Source organism: Ambystoma mexicanum, chromosome 1q, assembly GCF_040938575.1.
Source record: "Ambystoma mexicanum isolate Mex_15411 chromosome 1q, UKY_AmexF1_1, whole genome shotgun sequence".
NCBI classification, from domain to species: Eukaryota; Metazoa; Chordata; class Amphibia; order Caudata; family Ambystomatidae; genus Ambystoma; species Ambystoma mexicanum.
This window is the reverse complement of record NC_090922.1, coordinates 161,600,175-161,625,867: the sequence shown is the minus strand read 5'-3', so window position 1 is coordinate 161,625,867 and position 25,693 is coordinate 161,600,175. Positions and strand designations below refer to the sequence as shown.

General features: G+C 44.3%; 1 protein-coding gene across 2 annotated transcripts in view; it reads right to left on the bottom strand.

Moving 5' to 3' along the window:
- GSE1 (Gse1 coiled-coil protein) overlaps positions 1–25,693 on the bottom strand; it is a 1,546,392-nt gene that overhangs the window by 880,296 nt on the left and 640,403 nt on the right. The window lies entirely within an intron of this gene.

The window sequence follows — 25,693 nt, the reverse complement described above, 5'->3', positions numbered from 1 at the left end:
GAATATTTGCTGACATTGGTCCATACCAAAGCCCTCAAGTTTCCCTGTTCCATGCGTGAGAATGCCTCCCAGTTCTTCCTGGTAGTATGGGATTTGTAGTCCTACCTTGGAAATGGAAAAGAAAACGACAATTCCCAGAACCCCAAGAAACAGACTTGGTGACGTTCTCGCATGCAACTGGGAAAAGTGAGGGCTCCGCTCTCAAAAATAAACGGGCGCAGCAGCTTGCGTAGACTTTAGTTTAGCATTTTGGGGATCTCTAGGGAAATGACATGGTCATACATGCCAAGTGACCCCCGTGTTATACGGTACACCCCTTGCCTGTTACATCATTTCACTTGCATGCTGTGAGTAGAAGGCCCTTTCTTATCATCAAGACTGCTGGTTTTATAATGTTTATCTTACCAACATTTTTGCTGTAATTATCCATATTTATTTATGGTCATTTTATTTAAATGTACACACATATACTGGTTATCCAGCACAATAACTAAAAAATGGACATTTACTGGAGTAAAACATGGATTTTAAAACAGACAGGGCCCTACACGAAACAAAAGAAGTCTGGGTTTCAATATCAAGTTCAGCTCCTTCAAACGGTTGCTCCCAACCAAAGTCACGTGTTACCAGCAATTTAAACAACTATTGAACTATTTTTCCCACCACTTGAAGAAAAACACCGTGCCACCAGTCTGCAATGCTATTCTATTGCAACGATTGTCTGGCAGCCTGGGAAACCAAGCAGAACGCCCTGCTTTCCCGTTTTTTTCTAATAAAGCCATTAAACAAATTGATTTCCGTTTGTATTTCTGTTTAAAACTCAGTCGAAACGGAAAACGGGGAGCCGTACTTATAATGGCGAAAACGAAACTACAAGTCCCAGAATGCAAACTGTGTAGCCACTTCTACCTAGGGTGTCACACATGACACAGAGGTCTCACGTTCCCTGTCACTTATGATAGTTTTCGTGCAGTCTTTACATTGACAGAACTCAGAAAAAGCTTTAAAATGGAGAAAATAATGCCTAGGTCCATTGTGGTCCCCAGACATGTACTTTTCTGACGATATCCGCGCACTAGCCCTGTCCATACAAACATCCTGTGGAAAATATTCCCAATAGTTGTGTGCACTGACTATCTGAAATATTCAAATGACTTAGCTTTGCAATATTCCCACTCCAGATTTTGTATCTCTCTCACCCCCTCCATTCCAACTATGGACTATTGGCTATGTCAGATACGTGTTGTAAAATGTTTAGCACTCTTTTATCGAAGATCATTAATACATGGATAGAGGAGTTACATTCCATTCCTTATCAGCAAACTGGTTTTAGATCCGGACCCAGTACACTTCACAATATGTTCACGTTTAGTTACCTCATTTCTGACACTCTAAGTGGCTTGGAAAAGAATCTATACCTATGCAGCATAGATTATAGTCGGGCATTGGATTGCGTGAATAGGGGGAAACGTTGGCTGAAGCTGCAGAATGGGACAGCTGCCGCGTGGCGTTACATTTCATTGGAGCAATGTATTCTGCAACCTGTGTGTCCATTTGGGTTGACAGAAGTGGATCGCTTACTAGTTCTGTGCATACAAACAGAGGCCTAAAACAGGGGTGTGTTATCGCCCCTGTATTGTATAATTTGTATGTAGCAGCCATGAATTCCAGTCTAACAGTTATCCAATGCTTCCCCTGCCCACAAGATAGCAGCAGTGGGAGTAGGATGGTTATCCTATGCGGATGATACGGAGGTTATGGATAAGACCCCTACTGGCCTACAAAGATTGTTGGACGCCTTATGTGTCTCCAATAATGATCTTGTTATCAACATGAAAAAGGCGAAAGTTATGATGCTAGGCGCACGATCTAGGGAAAAAAAGAACACCTTATTCATGGGAGATCAATAATGAATGCCTGGAGGTTGTGGATAGCTATCCATATCTGGCGATGGCTGTAGTCAGCCATCTGAATGCCTCAACGTATGACAACGTATTATCTTGTAGGATGCTTCATCGTTCAAATGTTATCAGAAGGTATCTTGCAGTAAGGGGTGGGTAATTTATTGCGGGCTTCATGGAAATATATAAACATAGCACGATTCCTGTAGTATTGCATGCACTGGAGGTTTTAAATGAGAAATATCTTCAATGGCTCGATAAACTTGAGAGGAGGTCTTGTAAACCAGCTCTTAAACTCCCTGGAGCAGTCTTGATAGAAGCAATCAGATGTCAGTTAGGAATCGCTTCGCTGTCTACTGTGAGGACAATGCATTGCGTTAAACTTTATAAGAGTGTTATGAGGTCAACTCAACCGATGGGTCTCTTTGGCATTATAGCCAATGCTTTTCGTGCTGGCCACATGAACAGCTTTGTCAGTACTCTGCAGCAGACTGTGAACTCTTTTCTTTCGAATATTAATCTAAATAACATTGACTTTAACAATCAGGATCCCCGTTTTAAAATGCTAATGAAATGGAAAGCTATTGATTGAGACATAATCAACTCCTTGGACTATCCGAGCACTAAAAAAAAGGAGACACTTACTTCAACACACAAGGTTTGAAGCTTGGTAAGCCATGTGATTATTCGTTGAGATACGGGGGAAGGTTGTTTTAAAAGATTCATGGTGCTTCATCAGTTTAACATTCTTTCTTGTAAAGAGTAAACTGAGGGATGGAGATTGGTCCTGAATGAGTCGAGGAAATTCCGTTATTGTGGTATCGAGGTAGAAACGGTGAGACATTTACTTACCAGGTGATTTAAACTTGGCGGGTAATATTTTAAGGGCTACTCCCACCTGGTATGTAATTTGGAACGATTACCTCGGAACAATTCTGGGCTGCTATTTATGCTGCAAAATCTCGGGTATATATTGGTGGAGGGTAGTACATACGGAAGAAGATTTTATGTAATGTTGTATATGGTCGATATGGATATAATGATTTTAAAATATATGGTTTGCTATTTTTCATTTATGATTGTGATTATTTACTGTGACATTGTTTTATGAAATTAATATTTCTCTTTTAATAGGTTTGTATATAATGTTTTAATTAACCAATTTGCACAATAGAAATAAAAAAAAAATGAAAACAAAAAAATAAAGCCACTAACCGGCATTCTGGCTCTTTTGAGGCATTTTGAGTCCCTAGAGGACTCTGCTTGTTGACGTTTGAGAATAACTTTGATATTGATTGAGCTGCATGGGGAACCATCTTGTTTTTCTTCCGCAAGGCAAATCAGCTCACTGCCTAAGAGCAGACACCTTTTTCTGGACTGGCTATATGCTGGTATGAGAGGCCTTTTACCCATCATTTGGCATCACATTTGAGTACTGTGCTGATGAATGAGTAGTATCCACCCACTGCAGGGGTGAGGGGGATAATTGCCTGCCCTCATTACTGATGCGCAGTGACAGGACAATGCCTTTCCCTACCCCTACTCTGGGGAGGTCTTCGACACTCCCCTGGAGGTGGAGAGAAGGCTCTGTAGGTACGGGTGACACAAATCACGCCACCTTGGCATCCTTCCAGCACCATTTCCAAATAATCTAGGACTGATTTTAGATTAGTAAATTACCTGAGTCCAGGAAAACGCTGAAGGGCTTTTTTGTGTTTGGGGAATAAATATCCCCTCACTGATGGTATCCTATTCTCTGGTATTATCACACCCTCGGCACTCATTTACCAACAGTTGCAGAGGACGAGGCAGTGAGTGCTTGTTCTTCAGCAGTGGGAAGGTGGTGGCTTACATATTGCAAAGTGAAAATCTCACTTGCTGTATTTATTCATGCTTTCAAAAATTTTATATAGCTCCTCAGTGTTTCTTTTGGCCACTTCAGAGCAGTTGATAACCGAGAAAAAGGCAAAGTTAAACAAGGGAGTCCACACCAATGCGTTACGCTGGTTCCATTGTCCTTTAAGGAGGGTAGCAGGGAAGACGTCAGGGCCTTTCAGTGTTTTCAAATGAAAGGGGCCTTGAGCCTCAGAGGGGCCCCAGGCAACTGCCCCCATGTTGCCAGTCAGCAAGCAGTCTAGTAACAACGATATATTCATTTTTCTATTTTTGTTCTGGGGCTTACAATGTGCGCTTTGCAGTGATTGCTTTGCAAGTTGCATTTTCTCTTCCCACGGGATAGACAGACCTGTTATCACCTTGTTGCCATTTAACACTGGTTCCTCCACATCAGCCACCTGCTGACAAAGAAGGCTTTAGAGCTCTTCAGTGGGCATTCTGCGATTAAGCTCCCTGCTGGCTGGCCGTTGTGTGATAAATCTGTGATTATTAACCGTATCTTTGTAGCCATTGTAATGTATGCAATCCCACTGGTGCCTCAGACAGTTTTTTGCTCTAAGCAGAGGGTATTACAGAAGAGCTGTAACAGGAAGGAAACCAGGGTTGGCACTGATCTTTGCAATGCCAGAGGTCTTCCCATTGTGAGTTTGATTGGAGGAAATGGGCACAGGCGGCTCACATAGTTGGACTGGACCATAAAACTGGCTCAGGGACCAATGAAAAAGTGGCCCGCAGTTGCAAATGGATATTCATTCCTTTAGTCACATACTGTTTGAATAGTACCCAAGGGGGTGCGGTTTTGTTAAAATGTATGCAAATTGTGCTATTTAAATATCTATTCAGCAACAATGGTCAAAACTACTAGCAGCATAGTGAAGTAACTCATCAAACTTGACCACATTGGGCCAGAAAGTTGCCCATTTTGACTGGCCTACACTAGCATTTTGCATTTCTCGTACGAGCATTACCATATTGCCCTATAGGCCAGTCTGTGCCTGGTGGCTCATCCATAATGGGCAAGTGGGCGTCCACCCAGTGGCCCCGTCACCACTTATGGAGGAGCCAGCCCAGTGAAACACTGAGCACTCCCTCAGCTGCTTTTTCCAGGTGAGGGAGTGCTCCTGGGCAGCCTGAACTGTCAAAGGGAAACAAGGTTTCAAGGAAACAAGGTTTCCCTTTGACAGCTCAGTTCCTCAGCCGCACATTCTCAATGAGCCATAATAATTTCGCATTTATATAGCGCTACGAACCCTCAGGTATCTGAGCGCTGCTTATTATTACCCACGGTGTGTGGTGCTCATTTATCGACCTCAGAAGGATGAAAGGCTGAGTTTGGCCCTGCCAGGATTCGAACATACGTTAGCAGGCTCTGCAAGGATGTCAAAGGGAGCGCTCTACTTGCTGTGCCACTTGACATGCAAGGTTGGGGGCGTTTTGCTTTGGCAGCCTTGCTTAGCTCATTGGAAATGCGACTGGGGAACTGCATGTGCGAGGGGGAGCTCCTGCGCCTCCTCACACATACGGACAGAGCAACCTGGAGCGGGGTATCTCAGCACCCACGCACAGGTCCCTGCAGAAGGTACGTTTATGTTCATTTCTTTTTTATTTAAATATGTGTATGGATGCATTTTGTGAGTGTATGATGGGTCTTCGAATAATGATAGGTGTGTGTGTGTGCGTGCATGTGCGTGCGTGCATCCGCGTGTGTGTGTGTGTGTTTTTGTTTGTTTGTTTTGGTCCGTTGAGCTGATTTTGGCAAGTGGGGTGTAGAGGGGGGAAGGAGGGTTGTTGCACAATCCCCCCTACCCAGATGCCAAAAGCAGCTGTCCTTCTGATGTGCTGTGGAGTCCATGGGACAGGGATGGTATTTTGTTACTGGATATCTATCATAGATGTCCAATCAAAAATACCATGCTTTCCCCCTTGGGACCCCAGCGAGAATTGCAAACTATTTGGCATTTTACCCATTTGTTTTTTTAAAGTATGCTCTAAAATGCAACATTTTAACCCATTATTTAAAAATAAAATTCATGGGGGAACCCCCCCCCCCGAACACCCATTGATTGTTTCGGGCTCCCCCGCTGGGCTTGGTTGCTATGCCATTTTCATGGGAAAAATGTATGCCCCTCCCCTTAAAAAATTCAATAGCTCCCATTGGCCCTCGGATTGTGCTGGGCACAGGGTGGTGGGGGGATCCAGGGACTGGGTAGGAGTGGGATGTGGGTGCCCAGCGACCATGATGGGAGCCGGTGGGGGAGCCCAGGGACTATACTGGGAGTAGGGTGCGTTGACGGCATGCAATAGTTCATGACATTTATACATAATGCCCATTTGACATTTTTGGGAAGGGCCGGCCTGCTAAAATTTTGCTTGGGGGGGCCCCAGGCCAATAAAGTTTGAAGACCATTGGCCTAGGCCGACCACTTACACATTAAAAACCCCATCGCCCCCATTATAAAGTGAATCTATTTGCTTACAGTTTCAAACGCCAGTTGATTTCCATTAATTCTGTCCAGTTTTGTGACACTGAGATTTGTATTCACATCATGCATAACAGGAAGCATCAACACGTCCAACTATGCCTTTACTACACACATGTCATCTAAGAGAGAGAATAAAGACCCCAGGCCTGTGATGCCACTTCAAATGGGAGAAAGGCTGAATCATAAGCAGGTCCATTTCTTGGTCTGGGAGAAGCGAGCGAATGCTTGGGGAGCAATCGCCACGGGGACGCAATTGCCCAATCCGGTGAGGGCTCAAATTGCCGTGGGTTCGGTTCTGCAATACGTGGGGTTCTGCGTCAGTTTAAGGAACCATGAGTAGTTGAAAATAATGAGCACGCGTGGACGTGTGAAGAAACCACAAGGCGCGAAGCACGTCTGACAACAAATTGCAAAGCAATTCCAAGTATACGAGACACACAATCAAATAATGCGAATATCAGCCCACGCATGCTTGATTGTGAGTGTGGAGACTGGCACAACAGAACACGGGCAGATTAACAGCCCGTCCTGTTGACAGGCGGACTAGAAGGTGGTTTGTATTTTCATCTATTTAGTGCGTCATTTTATTATGTATCTCGTAGTTATGTTATTTGTCACCTGTCTGAGCATTTCCAAAGGGAGTGGGATATGAATCCATTTGTACAGGGTCTCTAAATTGTGCCAGGATCCTGGTTGCTATGCCGTCAATGCATACACTCAATAGTGGTGGCACTTTCTCATCTATCTGTCTATCGATCTATCTATGCGCCTTTCTGTGGTTGTCTATCTGCCTGTCCCCGGGTCGCCATCTATTCGCCTGTCTCTTGGAAAAACAAACCACCCTTTGTCACCTCAGAGGGAAGGGCAAAAAGCATGATATCCTCAGTCAAATTATCATTACCCTTTTGTGTTTTCCATAGCATCTAGGTGAATGGCGGGTGGAAATGAGTAGGAGGAAGCATGGTCGGGATTTCAGGTTTTAAAGTAATCAAGATGGATCAAAGCGGGAGACAGATTGTTCAAATATTATCCAAATGCGGCAGACTTTAAACTAGTACACAAAGGGGAGTGTTTTCATAACTGTTATGCAAATTGTGCAATTTAAAGACCATTTATTCAGCAACAATGCTCAAAACGACTACCTACGTAGCGAAGTAACTCATCAAGCGGACCCACATTGGGCAAAACAGTGTACAGCACATTCATCGTACAAAACACATTGGTTGTTTCCAAATATGTGGGTTGCCATGAGGCTCTTACTAACCATTCAAATTAAAGTGGTGAGAGGAGCTTCACTAAATTGAAATGGATAACCTGCGTTCCACAATGACTGAAGAAAGGCTATCAGCCCTTGCAATACTTTCAATTGAGAGTCAACTTGTTGAACCCATTGATTATGCAGCAGCAATGCATGCTTTCATGCAGCAAAGTCAAGGAGAGCGTCCTTAACATAGACTAGTATTTACTGTTTGTGTACTCGGCTTTGTCATAGAAATTACTGCAAAGTTCTTGAATCACAATGTAATACAACCTGTATCATTTGTATAACAGTGATTTATTGACGTTGGGTAAGAGTTACTTAATCCCCGGCGTGTAGTTTGGGCAGGGGCGTTGAGCGCACACCAGGGGTTGGGGGGCACAATTTAGTGTTTCGCCCTGGGCACCAAATGGACTAGAAACTGCCATGATCATAAGGTCCTACCTCCCCGCCCATCCCGCAAAAAATGGAATAGGCGCCCCCCCCCATTGCCCCCACAGCCGGGAGCCTGATGCTATGCCGAGAAATTTCCATTACTGGATCAACAGTCACAAAAACATCTTCGCTAGAAGACAGCAAGCAGCAATGCTATCAACCAGGCTCCAATATTTCATTTGTGCAGGCACTTTAAAAAAGCACAACGCAAACAGGAAGGGAAATGACAATTCCGTATGAAATGAGTGCTTTCCTCGGCCATGCCAAGAGACACCGCAGGAGGGAAACGGCGGCCGCCGATTTATGAGGTCAATGGATTGGGTTACCACGCAAAAAGCATTTTAAGTAGATCCAATTTTTCTAGGGATTACGTCTGTGAAGAAAAAAAAAGGCCCCAAGTAGAATTTAAGTAAGACGGATTTGGCCGCAGAGCTGCAAATCAATGAACTACACATGTTCGCGGGGGTATATGTCCCCCGCCGTTTCCAGCAGAAGATGGATTTAATGAACCCATATGGGGAGAGTAAGACCGCAAGTACTACACTCACATCCCACTGCAAACAACCAGCTGTTCACGAGTGGCAATGCCGCCTCCCACGCGCCCTTTGGCAGGCCCTCCACAAGCAATCATGATATGCACGATAGGCCCAGATTTTGATGAAGGCACTGCATTGGGGTCATGGAGACATAGTCAGCGCTGGACTTTCGCCCAGATTTTTCCTGACCTAGGATCCAAAACCTCTAGCCACATCTTGGATATGGAAAAATCAGTTTTCAGTCAATTGGTTGAGTGCATTCTGAACTGGGAATTTCAACAGGTACACGCAAGACCACGTGAATATCTGATTAGGATGCCTGTGAAGTCGCTTGTTAGGAATATTTAAAACCCACTTTTTAGGTTTAAAAGGTGTGCACATTTTAACATTGCCAGCAAAATTAAAATGCCCCTCTCCTGGGTTATTTTCCAGGTAATCATGATTAATCTTCTGAGAAGCACATGTTTATGGGGTGGAGAAGAACCTGTCAACCCCCTGCTGTCAGAGGGTATGTTATGTTGGATTATACTGCAAACTGATGCCCTGTTCATGGTCTCCTGGTGCTCTACTGTATCCGAAATGGTAGGTGGGGATGGGTTGGTTAGGGGCGAAGAGGGAAAACAATGCATTGCCTTGGCTGTGGGTATGTGTGGATTGTAATCAAAGCCCCAGACTAACAGAACTCAAGGGCCCACTGAAAAATAATTACCTGCCAGCATTTATAAGAAAACCTTCACACTGAAATGAGGCCTATTAAGGCAGATTGTGGGGCTTCTGCAAGTAAACAATCAAGGGCCATGTGAAAAAGGCCTACCTGCAATTACAAAAGGAAAAGCAGAATTTTAATTCACAAGTAGCAGAAGAAATTCAAAGGTCCCTTTCACATGGAAAAACAGGGGTTTCAAACATTGACACCAAAACGGCTTTGCATGTGTGTTTGCAGCTTAAAGCAAAACATGAGAAAAATGTTCCCCAGCTAACAAAGATAACACGGCAAAGACAGTGGGTGTTGACAAAAAGTAATGTATATTATGCTTCACATGCAAAATACCAGTAGAAATTTGAAAAGAAAAGCCCACTTTGTTTCCATGAATAGTTCCTGTAGGCCTAAGGCAGACTATGTGGGTGTCTTTCTGTAGTGGAAATCCAGAGAAAGCTAAAACAAAAATGTAATTCAAGTGCAGATTGGAAGAGCACATCACATTGCTGGCTGAGATTTAAATGCAGTATTTTCACTGTAACCGCCAACCATCAACAGGTGGTGCACTATGACAATTCAGACCCACTTTTGTTTTTAGCAGAAAAACAAGAGAAGATAATTAAAAGTGTATTTTATTAATGACTGAAAGAAACAGCCCTGCACTTTCAGCACAAAAGCAAAGTGAAGTGAAGCCTGTTCAGCAAAACCTGTATGTCAAAGAATCAAGGCTGATGTTAGAAAATGCAATTTGCGAGTTCCTTTCAGCCAAAGCCAAATGGTGGGTTTCTGGGAAAAATTAGCAACAGACTCCCCACTGAAAGCCTGGCTTACATGTTATGTTATGTGGCATTTATATAGCGCTCTATATATCATTGGTATAACCTCAAAGTGCTACAACCCCACTGTTTACAACTGCAATAAAATGTGGCCTGCATGAAGGTTGTCAAAAACAGGTTTCCTTATACCTGCTGTCTCTGAACGCAGTTATGCGCAGGCCAAATATTGTAGCCGGTGCATGGCCAGAATGTAGGGGGAGATGTGAAAACAGGGGCTGCAATGAAGGCTGAAATCTGAATTCAAACAACAAAGAGGCTAATAAAAAAACAAATCTTGTCACAGGCTGGCTAAGAGTGGCAAATGGCCTGGAGGAAGAAAAGCTCAAATTTGCACATATGAAGATTACCTTTGTTTAAATGGACTGTCACAATTGTTGCATTTACCCCGAAACTACAAGTCACACTGTTTACATGTATGTTTCATTTTTTAGATAATTGTCAGGCCATTTTGTTGATATAGAATTTCTCCACCTGCAAACATAGACGTCATTTAGGGGTTGCCAGGGGTCGCAACTGCCACCCCTGAAGTCTCCCTTGCTACCCCTGTGGTCTTGCTTGCTACCCTAAAAAAATTCAAATTGTTTTTTTCTTTCTTTTTTTTTACTTGAGCCTCATAGGCTGTGGCCAGAACCATGTGGCTCTTTGTTTCTGTAGTGGCTGCTTTTCTGATAGCGATAACCCACTGAGCTGTTTTACTGGCTGAGCACTGAATGCTGCAATATGTGTGTGATCTGCAGATTGCAGGTTAGACTCCCAGCAAGGTCAACTCAGCCTTTCATCCTGCTGAAGTTGATAAATGAGTACCAGGACAGGTTGGTTGAAATTGTATGTATATTTGTTCTATATGAAGCACTTAAGCATAATTGCTATATAATAACACATCATTATCGTTTGGCCTTGGACGTCTGCTTGCATGCACAGTGATTTGGTAAAATGGGCCTATATGTACTGATATTAACGATATATATGGTGATTCATTCTTGCATGAAATGTATATCCCTTTACAGTGATATTGTAACCATATTTTTTTGTAGTGTACTCAGAAACAATTCTATGTGATGCCACTTCTTGTTTTGTGGTGGGGGAAAATGACATGTTCCATTGCCTCCTGTGATATCATTTGACCCCACCCCAAAGTGACATCACTTCCTATGATATCATCAGAAGTCAAGGGTCATGTGATGTCACTTCCGCTACTCCTGGTATTTTGGTGAAATGACGGCCCTACCTGCAACTTGGGGAATTATAATGACCAGCTAAAAGGTGTTCCGAATTTGAGAGTTGCAAAACTGGTGGAGCCTAAAATTAGGAATATGGGGAGTAAACAACATGTTCTTAACTATTATGCTTTTTTTAAAAAAAATGGCTGAAAATCGCCAAACGTCTGTATAGCATGGTGCAGACTTGTCTGTTTTATTAAATTCCCATTGATTAGCTGAAGCAATATATATATTATGGCAGTTAATAGTAAATCACAAAGCTTTTGACACTTAACTAGATTTTTGCCAAAAGTTGACATGAAAACAAAAGGGGAATGTAGATAGGAATTGCCATATGTCTGCTCTAGACTCCGAAACTAATCCTTGGAGAGAGGCTGGACTTGGGGGGGGGAGAGAGAAGGGTAACTGTCCAATCCTGGTTGCGAGAATTCTTGCGGGGCATCGCCCAGTATTGAAATCTTGATGGTATCATCACTGGTATATAAAGTGGATGCATTATGAGGAAAGGGGGGAGCGATCTATTTCTGGGGAGGCCTAAAAGCTTACTGAGTCCTATGGTGAGGAGCTGGGGACCATCCTTGAGAGTGCAGTGACCAGACCCCTGCCCTGTTCTCCAAGAGGGTCCTAAAATGCAGCTGGCTTTCCTGAACTGAGGCTTCTTTCAATGTAAGTAGAATTGAGCCAATTGAAGCCAAAAGTGGGGAATCTGCTTGCCTTAAGTCCTTCCCCCTATTAGTAGGCAGGGTGTGGGTGGGAGGGGGAGGGGTGGGGGGTAAAACTGTGTAGATCCTTGACCTGTTTAACTGAAAATATAAATTGAATGCATTCCCCTTGGCAGAGACCAGAGGGTAGATTTAGTTAAAGTTCAAAATTAACAAAACTCATGCACTGAAAACTATAGACTGTAATTTAATTGGGTAATCCTATGGGTTCAACTTCCTCTAACAAAGGCCTTTAAGTGGAGGGCGCATGAACTCCAAAATTCTCAACTCATCCCAATTTACTGTCCAACTTCCCCAACACAGACCTTTCAATGAGGGGGTAGGGGTCTGAAAATAAACCACTAAATCACCCTGTGTTTATTTTAAACCAAAAGTGTGTGTGAAATCATAATTGCCATATGAATTAGTGCACAGGAAAATTGAAATTGCACAGCGCTACATATGTAAATTGCTTGTGTTCACCAACTTGCGTGATTTATTTGTGTAACAAGAAGTTTAACTTTGAGCCACAAAGAAGGTGGCATATGTCATTTGCATGTAATATCTATTACTTATCTTCCAAATAAATACAAATATATTTCCTATACCCCTGCCTCGTTCTTGGCTCCCTGTGGGCACGGGGGGGAGGGGGGAATTTGCGTGACTCTATAAGTCTTCAGTAAGGCCAGCACTAAATAAAACGTATGCTAGTATTGCAGGGCTCCTTGATTGGGGATGCGAAGGAACTCCGCAGTTAAGGGTGGTCTCTCTATAAAACAACATGTATTTATGACCAGGAGTAATTGGCGTCTGTATGTGCTGGTTTTCTAGGTGGGTTTTGATGTGTACACCCGAGGCGTAGTTTCCAGATGGTTGACATCTGGTGTTTGACTTTTCTGGGTGTTAACGTTAATTGGTGAGGTTTGTATGATGGTTAGAGAGATGTGGTGTTTTCTGGCACTTTTAATGAGGATGTTTCCTCCACCATTAGAGGCATGGTTGGTCAGTAGTTAGGGTGGTTGAGTAGGAAATTGTTAGTGGGTTTTTTGGGATACCTTGTTTTGAAAACTGGGCAACAGGGCCATTATGCAATTTGCCTTTGCTCGGACACCCATTTTCATGAGAGTATGAAAAGTGCACAGCTTCAAACATGATGCAAAAATATTACCAGGGTGCCAAAATGTGCACTCGCTTCTAGCCATTGGATAGTGATATTTGACCCTTGACGAGCTGCGTTTATCGATAGCATTGTGGTGGCGATTGGCTTTTTTATGGGTGCGAGTCATCAAGGGTATGGCTCAGACACAGTGGTAAGTTTTATGATCACTAAAGAATTTTAACAGAAAAGTGGTTCGGAGAAATCCTATCTATCCCTACCTTTAAGAGGGGGTTCCCTGCCTCAACAAAACTTAGGAACGTCTGTGTCAGAATGTTTAAACCAAAACACGTCCTATGAGCTGTGTCCAAAATCCTTAACTGAGCCTTACAGGCTAAACTCAATATAATGTGCAAATTAGGAATCTCTGCGAGCTGTACGCCTAAGGCTTTCCTCAAAAGTTAAACCAAAGTTCTAAGGTGCATAAAAGAAAACCAATAAAGTGCCACCAGAAAGGGGGCGGGGGGTAATCCTTCTCCTCCCCCATGCTTACTCGGTATGTCAGAAACAAGGAATCAATCCTTTCATACAATATTTTACTTAACAGTTTTAAGGGCGGGCGACTCTTTCCTTGCGTTTCTCTACTTCTGTATTTCCAAACTTCCTCTGTTTTAAGGGAAACAACCCTTGCCCTTTTTTCCTTCAGTTTTCACCTTTCAACACTTTCACAACTATAAAAAGTGTGGTTGGAGGAGACGGCTCATCCCCTGGTTTCCCTTCAATCGCACAGTTCCTTTTCAATGCTCGATCTCTCGCTCTCTGTGTCTCAATTATCCTTCAAAGGGGCATGGTTCTTCCATTTCTGCATTGATTGTCACTGTTCCACAATTTCAAGAAGGGGTTCTTACGCCTGAGCTTTCTCAATCTTGTTCTACCCCTGGTTTACTCTCCTGCCAGAGTATCACAATATTGTTGCTTGGGTGTGAGTCCCCGACTTGCCGTTCGTCTGGTTCACCCTCCTGCCAGGGCTTTTCCGTTCACCACCCACTCTCTTCTGTATCCAGGAGATAATGCTTTTAATATATTGGGTCAAGTACCCTTTCTCAACAACATTTGTATTCCTATCAATTGCTCTAGTTCCTTTAATTGGGCTCTCCCGCGCTTTCAACAGTAGGCAGCATTCACCCTGAAGCACGCCGAAATACCATTTGCTTTCCCTGGGCTTACCAGTCTTCACTGGCGTCTTCGGCATTCCTCACACTCACAGTCTCCTTTGCTCTTGGCCCACTGACTGGGAGTGAGTTTCATCAGCTCCTTGTTTTCCACTTTGCCTTCTCCTTCATTCGGCAGCTCCAGCTACCTTTGGCAATAATGCAGTGAAATCCTCTAGGCTCGACCTCTCTGCATCCCGTTCTCGTCAGCCTCCTCACTGTGCCCTGCAGTCTGCTATCCTCCTGTGTCCCAGCCAGAGTCAGGACAAGTCAGTCTCCCGTTCTGTTCAGCAGTGTCAGTTTTGAATGTCCTGGTATTTAATACCAAAATAACAAACTCCAAAATAAGAAATTTCTTTTTCGTTGTTTTTAGTGGTTCCCCACCCAAAAGTCTCCCTTTTTTGTTCCCAATACTTTTCCACCAGCCCCAAAACCACTATTCCCACTCCCAGCCACCTTTTTAATTTTTTCCCAAATTTGTTATTTTGGAATTAGTTATTTTGTGATTCGTTATAATCACTGCATACCGTTGAGGGTTTTGGTGCCTACACTATCAACAAAGGTATCATCACAACAGCACCATTTGCATGACCCATTTTGCCAAAAATTCCTCCCTGACTGACTTTCCCGGGACAGCCCTCATTCTTTCGTCCAACCCACTTTCATCTCTCCCTTCCCCTGCTGCTCACTGCCCATTTGTGCTGGATGGACACTTAACCATGGCCCCGTAGCCCAGATCCTCAGGGCACTCTTGAGCAGCAGGCGGAGGGCAGTTGCTCGGGGTGATGCCTGTTTGCCAGCTTGCCCTCCTTCTCAATCTCCCACACCACACTGGACACATCACCCTGACCACACCAGTTAACATTTTACAACAAACTCAATGACCAGAACCACAACAAAGCACAGACCAGATATTGCATAAACATACTCAGGTCACCACACATACCCATAGCTGAAGCCAAACACTACTCCACAGAACAATAGAATGCTCAAATTTGCCATAAAAAGACATTGACTAGATATGCTACACCATCATGTGCCAATAACACCTAGAAGCCTAACCATCAATAGAGCCTGCTGTTTATTATCCGCAATAGTTAACACACAAAGCGCATTCTGTCGCTGGTGCCAGCATAACAGCAACATTACAGCATTTGAGCTATATAAAACAATTACAAATGAGCAAAGAAATGTAAGCTCTCGACCCAAGAGAATGGATGTCAAGCATCCCTTTCCAGCCTTTGAGAGAACTGCATAAAAACAAAGCAGTTTTCCAATCCAAAGCAAGGGGACCCACGACATAGCCTCTGATGAGGGGCTCCCTTGTGTGGATCCACAAACCATGCTGAAACAAAACTTGGAGTGTGATGCAGGAAGAACTCTGGAGTCACTAGAGAGGAAGAGAGGACGAGGGGCATGAGGAGAGTAAAGAGGAGGAGAGGAGCTATGTACGAGTCTACAGAGCCTCTGGAGAGATTATGGCTCTAAAGCCGTCCAACAGACTTTGCTGAAATGCTGTGACCTGATTGAAATACAATCAGCATTGGCATTGCCAACAGGTTTGGATTTTTGTAAGCATGGGATAGACATTTGGAGCCACTGCCATAATGGAACTAATTGGCCATTAATGGTAGGCGCTGCACAATGGTCCAAGTACCTGGGCATAAAATAGCAGTGTCTTACAAATGGCTACCTCATAATTTTACACAGAACTGTTGGCTTTTCCAATGCTTGTTTTCAACAGGACATCAGTGAAGGTCCCACATACAGCTATATTTTAAGTGTCAGAAGGCACACTTGGTTAATACCTTTTTTTACACCAGTAGGGAATCTAGCGCTCCAATCAAGCCATTAACTCTCAGAAGACTGCTTTGAAAATAACACTGGGAGCCACTTTAAGCACAGGGTTTGATGTTACTGCTTGAAAACCCCAGCTCAAAGAGAGCCCTGGAGGATGGGCAGGAAGCGGGTGGCAATTGGCAAAGGTTAGCATGGCCACTGGCAGTCAATGCGTGGTGTGAGAAACCTGAGGGTATTCCCACTTCCCCTCCCTTGGGACCGTCTGCACAGGGTACTACCTCCTTTTATCATAAGGCTTTCTAACGCTTGCTGTTTCAACTTGGAAAGAATAACGAAAACGTTTCATCCATTTTTTTTTGGGGGGTGGGAAAGGGCAGATAAGGGGTTGGGGGGTCGGGAATATTTAAAAAAGGGTGAGTGATGTACGTTTTCATTATTATTTCCACGTCGAAACGGCAGGAGTTAGGAAGCCTGTCGATGAAAGAACATGGAACCCTGCACAGGTGGCCAGGGAAAGGCCATTGCTCTTGGATCCCGACCCTGAGGGTGAAGCAGCAAGGGGGAGGGTCCCCTAGCTGTAGGGTAATTCGGGATTTGGTGTGAGACATACTCGGGTGAGACACAGTATTCCCCTTGTCCCTTCCAAAAGGAACCCTCTATTCCAAAGACAGTAATGGGATATTGTTGTAAGTGTCCCCTTTATCAAGGAAAATATATGAAATATCATCAGTCCAGATGTACCCGGAAAAAAGGGTTAAATATGAGTTGGGCCAGACATAGGATCACCATTTCCCATTGATGACAAACCTAACCCTCTCCTTAGCACCCCTCATTTTTCCACACATGTCCTTTGACAATACTGGGACGAGGAAGAGGCGACTAGGAGTTATGCACACCAACATGCACCACTTTGGTACTGAGACGAGGAAGAGGGCCTCAGAGGAGTGCCATTGCAAATGCCAGGCATGTCTTGCTAACAAACCCAACTATAGTCAGGCAATTAATGGAAAGGTCTCACACCCGCAACCTCTTACACAACTCAGGTGTATAAAAGGGTTGTGTGCAGGAAGGTGAGATGCTGATGGGGGCCGTGACAAGCCATGCTGCAACCATAGAAGCATACTGAGGACCAAAGCAGCTGAGGGTCCAGGTGAGTGTGAACTGGGAGCAGGAGCTCTGTGGTGTAGAGGCGAGGCGAGGCAAAGGAAGGAGACCAGATGAGGGGTTGTCCTTCCTTCCATTTAAAGGACAGCCTGTTCTCATATGGCGCTGCAAGATCGCGACAGTGGCCGAGGGGCAGAGAAAAAAACCCTGGAAAGAAGCCGCCAAGCTTATGGCCTGCGTGATACAGAAGAAGACTTCAGAGTGAGCCAGCAAGTTTTTTCAGAGCGAGAAACCTGGTTTTACTGTAACCATGAGTCTCATGAAGTGAACCGCCATTGTCAATGAGGTCTGAAACTGGTACAATGTAGCAGAGTGGTTAGATGCCTTGTTAAAGGAACAAGCACATTTTCAAAAGTCTCAACATTATGAATCCTTCCTTTTTTAGCTTAAATTTGCTCAAGTGATCACGAACCTTAAAGGAACGTTTTCCAAAGTCTTCAACAAAGGAATAAAACTTCTGAAAGGCAACGCACATTGAGTACTGACTTAAAAGGGAAGTTTGACATTAAAACAGACGAGTAAAATGCTGAATATTTGTTGCACGACAAATGAACTCAGAAGTGAATGCATTTTCAAACCCGAACTAAGAGGGAAATTTAACATTAAAGCAAACCAGTGAAACGCTGAATAATGAATGCATGGTTACCCAAAAAACACATTTTTACACAATGAAGAAAGCCTAAACAGTGAACCTTAAGGAGTGAATAAAGCGTAACGAGGCTTTCATTCAAAAAGCGGAGTGTGATGCATGGTGGCAGAGTCACGAGGTGGCTAAGGAGAAACCAGAGGAGTCCAAAGAGCACACCCTAAATCCCGAAAGCAATGAAGGAAAGAAAGTGAAGGTCATTTGTGCACAGGAGGAAGTACCAAGGAACCTGTGTGAGACATTGAGGTCTTGGGGAAGGGAACCCCGAGGCTTGGTATGTTTATATGTGTTGTCCCGGGATTGGAGTCTCAAGACCCCCTTTCATTTGGATTGTGGTATTTGAAACTTGGGAAAGGGAACCCTAGGAATGACTGAAATATATTGCTTTGAACTGGAGAACGGTCGGTCAACTTCAAGACTCTTTCAGGGACATTTTTTATACTTGGGTAAGAGGAGCTCAGAGGAAGCTGTGAGCTGGAAGAAGCTAGAACTTTAAGTTAAACACTGTTTATTTTGACTTGGGCATCCCGACACATTTGTTTGTTCTAGTTGTGAGGGCAAGAATAGGTTTTGGACACAGACAGACTATTAAGCGGGTAGGGAAGTCCCACATTAGCATAGAGCAAGTTAGGCCTTCAACCATCCTGACATTTAAGTTAATAAATATCTTTTGTTTGAACTTTACGTCTGCTGTCTGCGTCTTGCTTCATGATGCCTTCACAGTGGGTCAATAACCAAACACCACCTACAATCTTTGTGTCCCTCCTCATTTCCCATCTCTCTCCGGGCTTTAGTTCAATGGAATAATGTTGTCTTATAGTTGGCCCGTTAGCGCCACCTAATAGCCAAAACTAAAAATGGAGATTGTGAAAGTTGGGACCACCACCCTGGAATTTGTGACCCTCACCTGCACGTAATATGCCTCATCTGCCCTTTTAAGGATGGGCAGGCATAGCTCTGAAAAGTTAACCACGGTAGAAGCCAAGACAGCCCTCGGAGGAGATAAACGGGCTGCACCATGCTACTGTTAAATGATAATCTATCTAAACTCGCCTTAAGCTATCCTGTCCTCCTCTGTCCTGGCTGTATGAGTGTTTAGCTGCAATCAAGCAGATCTTCTCCTGGAGGTCTGAGTAAGAAACACCATGAGATCCTATACAGTGAAATGTTCCTTTTTTGGACCAAATGTGGGCACTGACCGATAGTCTGCAGAACTCCCCCCAACCCTGACGGTCTGTGTCTTTCCTCCGTGTAACCTGCCTCCCTCGTCTGGCCCTCTGAATCGCCTCTTTTCATTTGGTTTTACTGTACCCTTAATATTGTATCTTTTGAACTGCATCCTTATAATTTTATCCCGTGATGGTATCCCCTTCCAAGTTGGGCTTTTCCGCTCTATAAACTCCAATGCATACATCTAGATCTAATCAAGTCAATCACCGGGCAGACACATTCCATCCAGTCACTCTGCAGATGGGCCGAGCCATCCCTGTAACTAGGACTAGCATCTCATATGCTCAGGTGGACTCCCCTTCTTCATTTATGCAGATGATGATATCATTATTCTGCAAATTTAAATCATGTTGCCAATAAACTGTCCAACTGCATGCCAGCCTCGAACAATAGATTCTGCCTAACTTCCTCAAATCCAATCCAGCAAAGCAGGAAAGCCTATATACAGGCCTCAAGATCAGTGCTGGAATCGAACCTTGGGGTCCCCCATCTCTAGCCAGTAATTGCAGGGGTCTGAATAAACAGACAATTTGTGACCCAAAGATTCCCATGGGTAGCTAAAACTGGGTGCGTCCACATGGTTATGTTCTAGCAACCACAGTGACCGGGCCATGAGAATGGTAATACTTGCACGTCACAATAAATCATTGACACAATATGAGCACTTTTCAAACGATACAAAAAAAAAAATACCCTTCCCTTCTACAGTCACATATTGGATCCCTCCTATTCAATCATTCCAAAGTACACACACCCATCCCTTTCAAATAACTCCACAGAGTTTCCTTTAGAACCGTGTTCCGGTCATGACTTTGATCCACCAATTTGACAAATGAAGAGAGAATGAAAAGGGATCTCGCAAATGCCCTTGCGTCCTGAATAATGTTATATTAATATATTCCAAACCATCGCATTAGCTGGAAACTACCTGCTTGGTTGCATCTTCATCTGATTCCAGAAGAATTTAAGATCAGGGATGAGATGAGGGGCCTTCTACAGCGAGGGGGCCAGATAAGAAGAGTATGTACATATCGAGCAGGGCTTGGGCACGGAACGTCCAAAAAGCAGGCCAGAATGGAGATACGGTTCTCCTGCGGGTTCTTCTCCATTCCATCGCTGGCACGTGCGCTACAATCATTTCACCAGAGGGACGACATCGAGATAGATCTAGTTTGGGATCTACCGATCGCTGTGGAATGGGCAATGTATGGTGAAAGACTAGGATTGCATAATAGCCAGGAATAGAGACCTGGGAAAAGGTGTGTCAGAGGAGGAGCGGCTGATAGCTTGGAGGAGAGCTTCCCGTGCCCCGTGAAGCGTCCAGATGATTGAGGTGGGATATAAGCTTCTCTGTAGGTGCTGATTTGACACCTCATTGATTGCATACGATTTTGAGTGACAACAGACATTTAAGTCGATAGACCTGGAATCCTATTTGCACATTTAAACCATGTGGTGGCAATGCCCAGCCATTTGAGCATTTTGGTACACGGTGTTGGAAATAATCGACAAGATGGCGGGAGTGCAGAGACCAGCGCTTGCGTTTGCTTTAACAAGAGCTAGGTCCTGCCTGCCAAATCTCGAGGATATCTCGGGGGCAACACGCTCGCTTTGGAAGCAAGAGGACGTGGAGCAACACAGGTTCGATCCCTGGGTCCGTGCTTAGAAACATCTGGGTATTAAGGACCCTTAGAAACCTCTTTCTGGTAGGGTGACCAGATTTTGAAAATGAAAAACCGCGACAGGCCACTGACAGAGATAGGACTACAGCTGCAGCTGTGAAACCAGTCCTACTTCTGTGTGGGTGGCCTGTCCTGTGTCATTTTTATCGAGTCCGGAGAGCGCCCGGGGACCCGGACTATTAAGTTTTAAAAACCTGTCTGGGATTTCAAAATCAGGTGGATAACATCCCTTTCTTTGGCCAAACCTATGGAAAAATCAGGACATCGGGCCAAAAACCGGGATGGTATCCACCTGGTCCCCAAATCCCGGGATATGGTTTTTAAACTTAAAAAGGTTTTGGGACCCCGGAAGGAAGGAACAAGTTACTTACCTGTAACTGTTGTTCTCCAGCATGGGTCTGGCATGGATTCACATGCTCATGAATATTCCCCGTCGTCAGGCTGGGAATCCTCGGTAAAGAAAAAAACAGTATCAGTTTCGTTTCTGATCTGTCTTTCGTAGTAGTAACCAATCACTGATCTCTGCGTCATACTGACCACAGCCAATGACTGCCCTCTACCTAAGCCCCGCCTCTGGCAGCCATCTTCAGATTTGGTAGCACGTGAAGTGGCAGTATGACCAAGTGAAGAGCCGCAGAGAGGTAGGCGGGAGGGTTCGCATGTGAATCCATGCCAGACCCATGCTGGAGAACAACAGTTACAGGTAAGTAACTTCTTCCTTCTCCAGCATGGGGTCTGGCATGGATTCACATGCTCATGAATAAAGAATACATAGCAGTACACACATGCACAACCACGGGAGGTGGCAAAGGCTCAACATTAAGCATTACATCAAACTCAACATTAAGCAAATCTTACCTCCTCACCAGGCTCACCTTAGGTGAACAGGTTGCGCAACACTGCTTGGCCGACCCTGGACTCCTCCCTGGAAACCCGATCGACGCAGTAGAATTTCGTGAAGGTGTGCGTCGACCTCCACGTAGCAGCCCTGCAGATATCCAGCAAGGGCACACCAGATAGGAACGCCATGGTAGCTGCGATCGCTCTGGTCGAATGGGCTCTCGGACGGCCTGGCAGCGGTCGGTTTGCCAACCAATGACAGTACATGATACAGCCGGAGAGCCATCTGGAAATGGAAGCCTTCGAGAGAGCCTTCCCCTGATTGACAGTTCCAAAGTTCACAAAGAGTTGTGACGTCTTCCGAAAACACTTCGTGCGGTCCACGTAGAACTTCAGTGCTCTAGCCACATCCAGCGAGTGCAAAGTCCTTTCAGCCGGCGACGAAGGCGACGGGAAGAAAACAGGCAACACCAAGGGTTCGTTGAGGTGGAAGTCCGACGGCACCTTGGGCATGAAGGAGGGGTGCGTCCTGAGCACTACCCTTGTGTCGTGAAAAGTCAAGTACGGGGCCTTGCAGGAAAGGGCCTGGATCTCTCCCACCCATCGTGCGGAGGTGATGGCCACAAGAAACGCTGTTTTCCACGGCAAGAACTTGAACGGAGCCGAGTGCAGAGGCTCGAACGGAGGTCCCATGAGCTTGGTCAGCATCACGTTCAGCTCCCACGCCGGGGCCGGAGCCTTCACTGGCGGGAACGATCTGAACAGTCCCTTCATGAACTCTTTCACCAGACGATGAGACCACAAAGACGCCCGCCCTGTGGTTCTGGTGTATCGGGAGATCGCAGCAAGATGAATCTTGATAGACGCGTGCGCCAGTCCAGCCTTGGCCAGCGTCAGTAGGTACGGCATGTAAGAGGATTCAATTCAACACTACAGCTAAGTCAACGCCTAGTCTATAATACTGAATGAAAACCCTTATTGATATATCTTTAGGTCCAGTTCATGCGTTCTGGATGACTACCCTTATATAACACCCCTCTCTTGGAATCCCCCTGACCCCACTGAGCCAAGAAGTAGTTCTGTTTTGCAAGTTAAAAAGGTTTATTTGATAATTTAAACAATAGGTATATATATCCCACTTTATAATAAATTAATAATTGAATAGCACACTTAATCTGATATGATAAAGATCAACAACGGAGAATCTGGCACTAGCACACTTCTTATAATCACTAATGAGTTGACATGAATGGATAAGGTAACACACTGGTAAATAGGAACAAAAGTATAATGTGGTAGAGGATGCTTTATGTAAGCTCAGGTGGATGCAATATTCAATGAATGCAGTACAGAAAATACTCAATATGATTTCAACCAAACAATGTAATCACTTTTCTCTGGCTATTCACTCCCCCCCTCTTTATGCAATGCAAGGGAATGGGAGGAAAGCACACAGTTCTCAGAAATGCAATCAATGTAATCAGTTCAATCCAGCAAGCTTAGACAACAGAAAACAGATAGGAGTTTTGAAAACACAGGCAATGCTTGGATATGTGCTGGCAATGAATGAGAAATATGCTAAATTTGCTTTTAATTCCCTTATAGAGGTTCAGGGTGAGTGGTATCTAGTTAATATTAGTCCAGGCTCACACTAGCAATGATGCAGGGATAGTTAGCAGGTTAAACGAATTTCTGGCCAATGGAAAGCAAACAGCAGCAGTTTTTACATGTGAAGAAATTGCAAATCGCGGTAAAATTCGCGGATGCGCCGAGCGCTATTACAAAGGAACCGCAAGGACTATCTCTACCGTTTTGGGGTCCTAGAAAAGCCTGGGATCTCAGCTTCCAAATGAAAGTTATTGCAAGTCTCTAGCCCAAACGGTTGCGGAGATATGAGTAATTTAGTAAAGGTCGTTTTTGGTTTTGTAAATTTTAAACGCACACTTTTTCAAAATGACAAGTGACAAATTTTTGCAGCTAGAATGACAGGTGACAGCTAGGAGGCAGTTCTACTTAGGTTAAATAGATTGAATTAGATGAATTTAAACTAAGAGATGTGTTCTGAGTTTTGCTAAGTACTCACAAGAGATTTTGAACAGGAAAGCGACTTGGTCACGGACTTCAGTCTGGTCAGGTCTTTCCGGGTTCTGCTCACAGCGCCTGGCCTCTGGAACTGCTCACAGGGGTCTGGTCTCTGCTAGGCACCGGTTCTTTGGGTCTCTCTGCTCTGGATAGATTGAAGTCTCTAGTTTGGCTTTCTGGAGTTTGATGGAGGTAAGTATGGATTTTTCCGGCAGAGCTTTCAGCGGCAGATGGATTTGGAAAGCCCCTATCTGTCCTGTCTGTCTGCTTTTATGTGTATAGAATGTGGGTGTGTTCTAGCATCACTGACCCTACCTCTCTCTCAGCTTCTAATTGGTCAAACTTCCATTTATCATTTGATTGGGGGATGAACTGTGAGTCAGATTGATGTCATTTTATGATCTCTTGAAACAACCTCCCTTGTCATCTGTGCACCCAAATATATATATGATCAAAATCCATACTTCAGAGTTACACAGTTGTTTGAAATTACATATACATGGTGTGGCTGAATTTAGCCATGTCTATGTCCAAATCTGCTCATTCTCGGAGCTTGCATTCAAAGAGTGTACATAATTGACTTTTTAACTGCTTTTCCAATTTCCGACATGGACCCAACTTTACATACATGTGTGCAGGGGGTAGGGACATTAACTGATGAAGTTTCAGATTTTTAACATGCACACATTTAGAGTAATATCCACTTTTCCGCTAAAACCCCCCTGAACATACCACCGGTTCCTACCACGTCTTAAACTGTGGGCAGAAAAATCACAAGAATTATGGTATCATTTATAAAATTTTCACATGTCCGCTCTATGAATTATCCCCCTTTTTATAAAACCATATCCTTGCTGCAGGGGTGTGTCTTTTCAGGTCACATGGTACAGAAACCAGTCTTTCCAGTTTCTGCCAAGCCAGCTTGCTTCTCACAGGCAGTGCTCCTCCCAGCTTCTCCAGGAGGAAGCCACTTTTTACGACGTCTGTAATAAAAAACCTTTGCCTGAGTGGAGAGGGCTTTGTTCACTCTCTGGCAGAGCACAGGAAATTCAATTATCAGATAGATGGCATATCCTTAGCCTGGGCAGCAAAAGGAAGGTTGGCCTGGGAACACAGTGGTGACTCAAGTTTCACTGCTGATGGGTAGTTGCTAGGCAAAATCAAGTTCCTTAAGCCAGACCTTCAGCTAACTTTTTGTTGCTTTTAAAATAACTTGTAATTTTACACATGCAGCTAGAATGCTGATTCTAAGCGCAAAACTATGACATTTCAACAGTTACAAAGGCATGTGACACCAAACATAGGTCACTCATTTAATTTAACATTTTCGATTTTGGTGGTTTTAAATCCAGTTGTAGTTAGGCTTAAGCTGCTGACTCCATAGCATTTTTGTTATAAGCATTGTTTTTGGGCTCTTCATTTCCCAGATTTTGTAGGCACACAAAACTCCATTCTGCCAAATGTCTGCTGGTGTTCAGTGAATATTTTGCACATGTTGCAAGGTTTGAAATAGGCATTTTGCTTGCCTTCAGAAAAACACACAGAGTGGTTTTAAAACGCCGGCTTTTGGATAGTGGTGAGTACTGGTACTGCACTCATTTTTGGGATTTAAGAAATGAATTCCCCACACTTCTAGGTTGCATTTGGCAATCAGCATTGCCATTCCCAATGGTTTCAGACTACTGTGCGGGTAGTCCAATGGTGGTTTTAAAGCGCTTTGAAGCTAACCGGCGCTACTGTTTTTCCTTTGGCAACCCATTTCCCTCATGGCAACCCGGCCTTTCATTCTCGCACTGGTGGGTGGCAAGTGAGGCAACCATTTTGGTGGGCGCACAAACTGCGCAGCTTTCCTGGATTTCGGCGCACATGTGGGTTTTCCGCCATCTTGAATTTCCTAAGCCCACAGCACCAAATGTTGTAGCAGGATAGCTTAAACGTGGGTCAGGACACCCAACAAGTCCCCCCCACGCGACTGC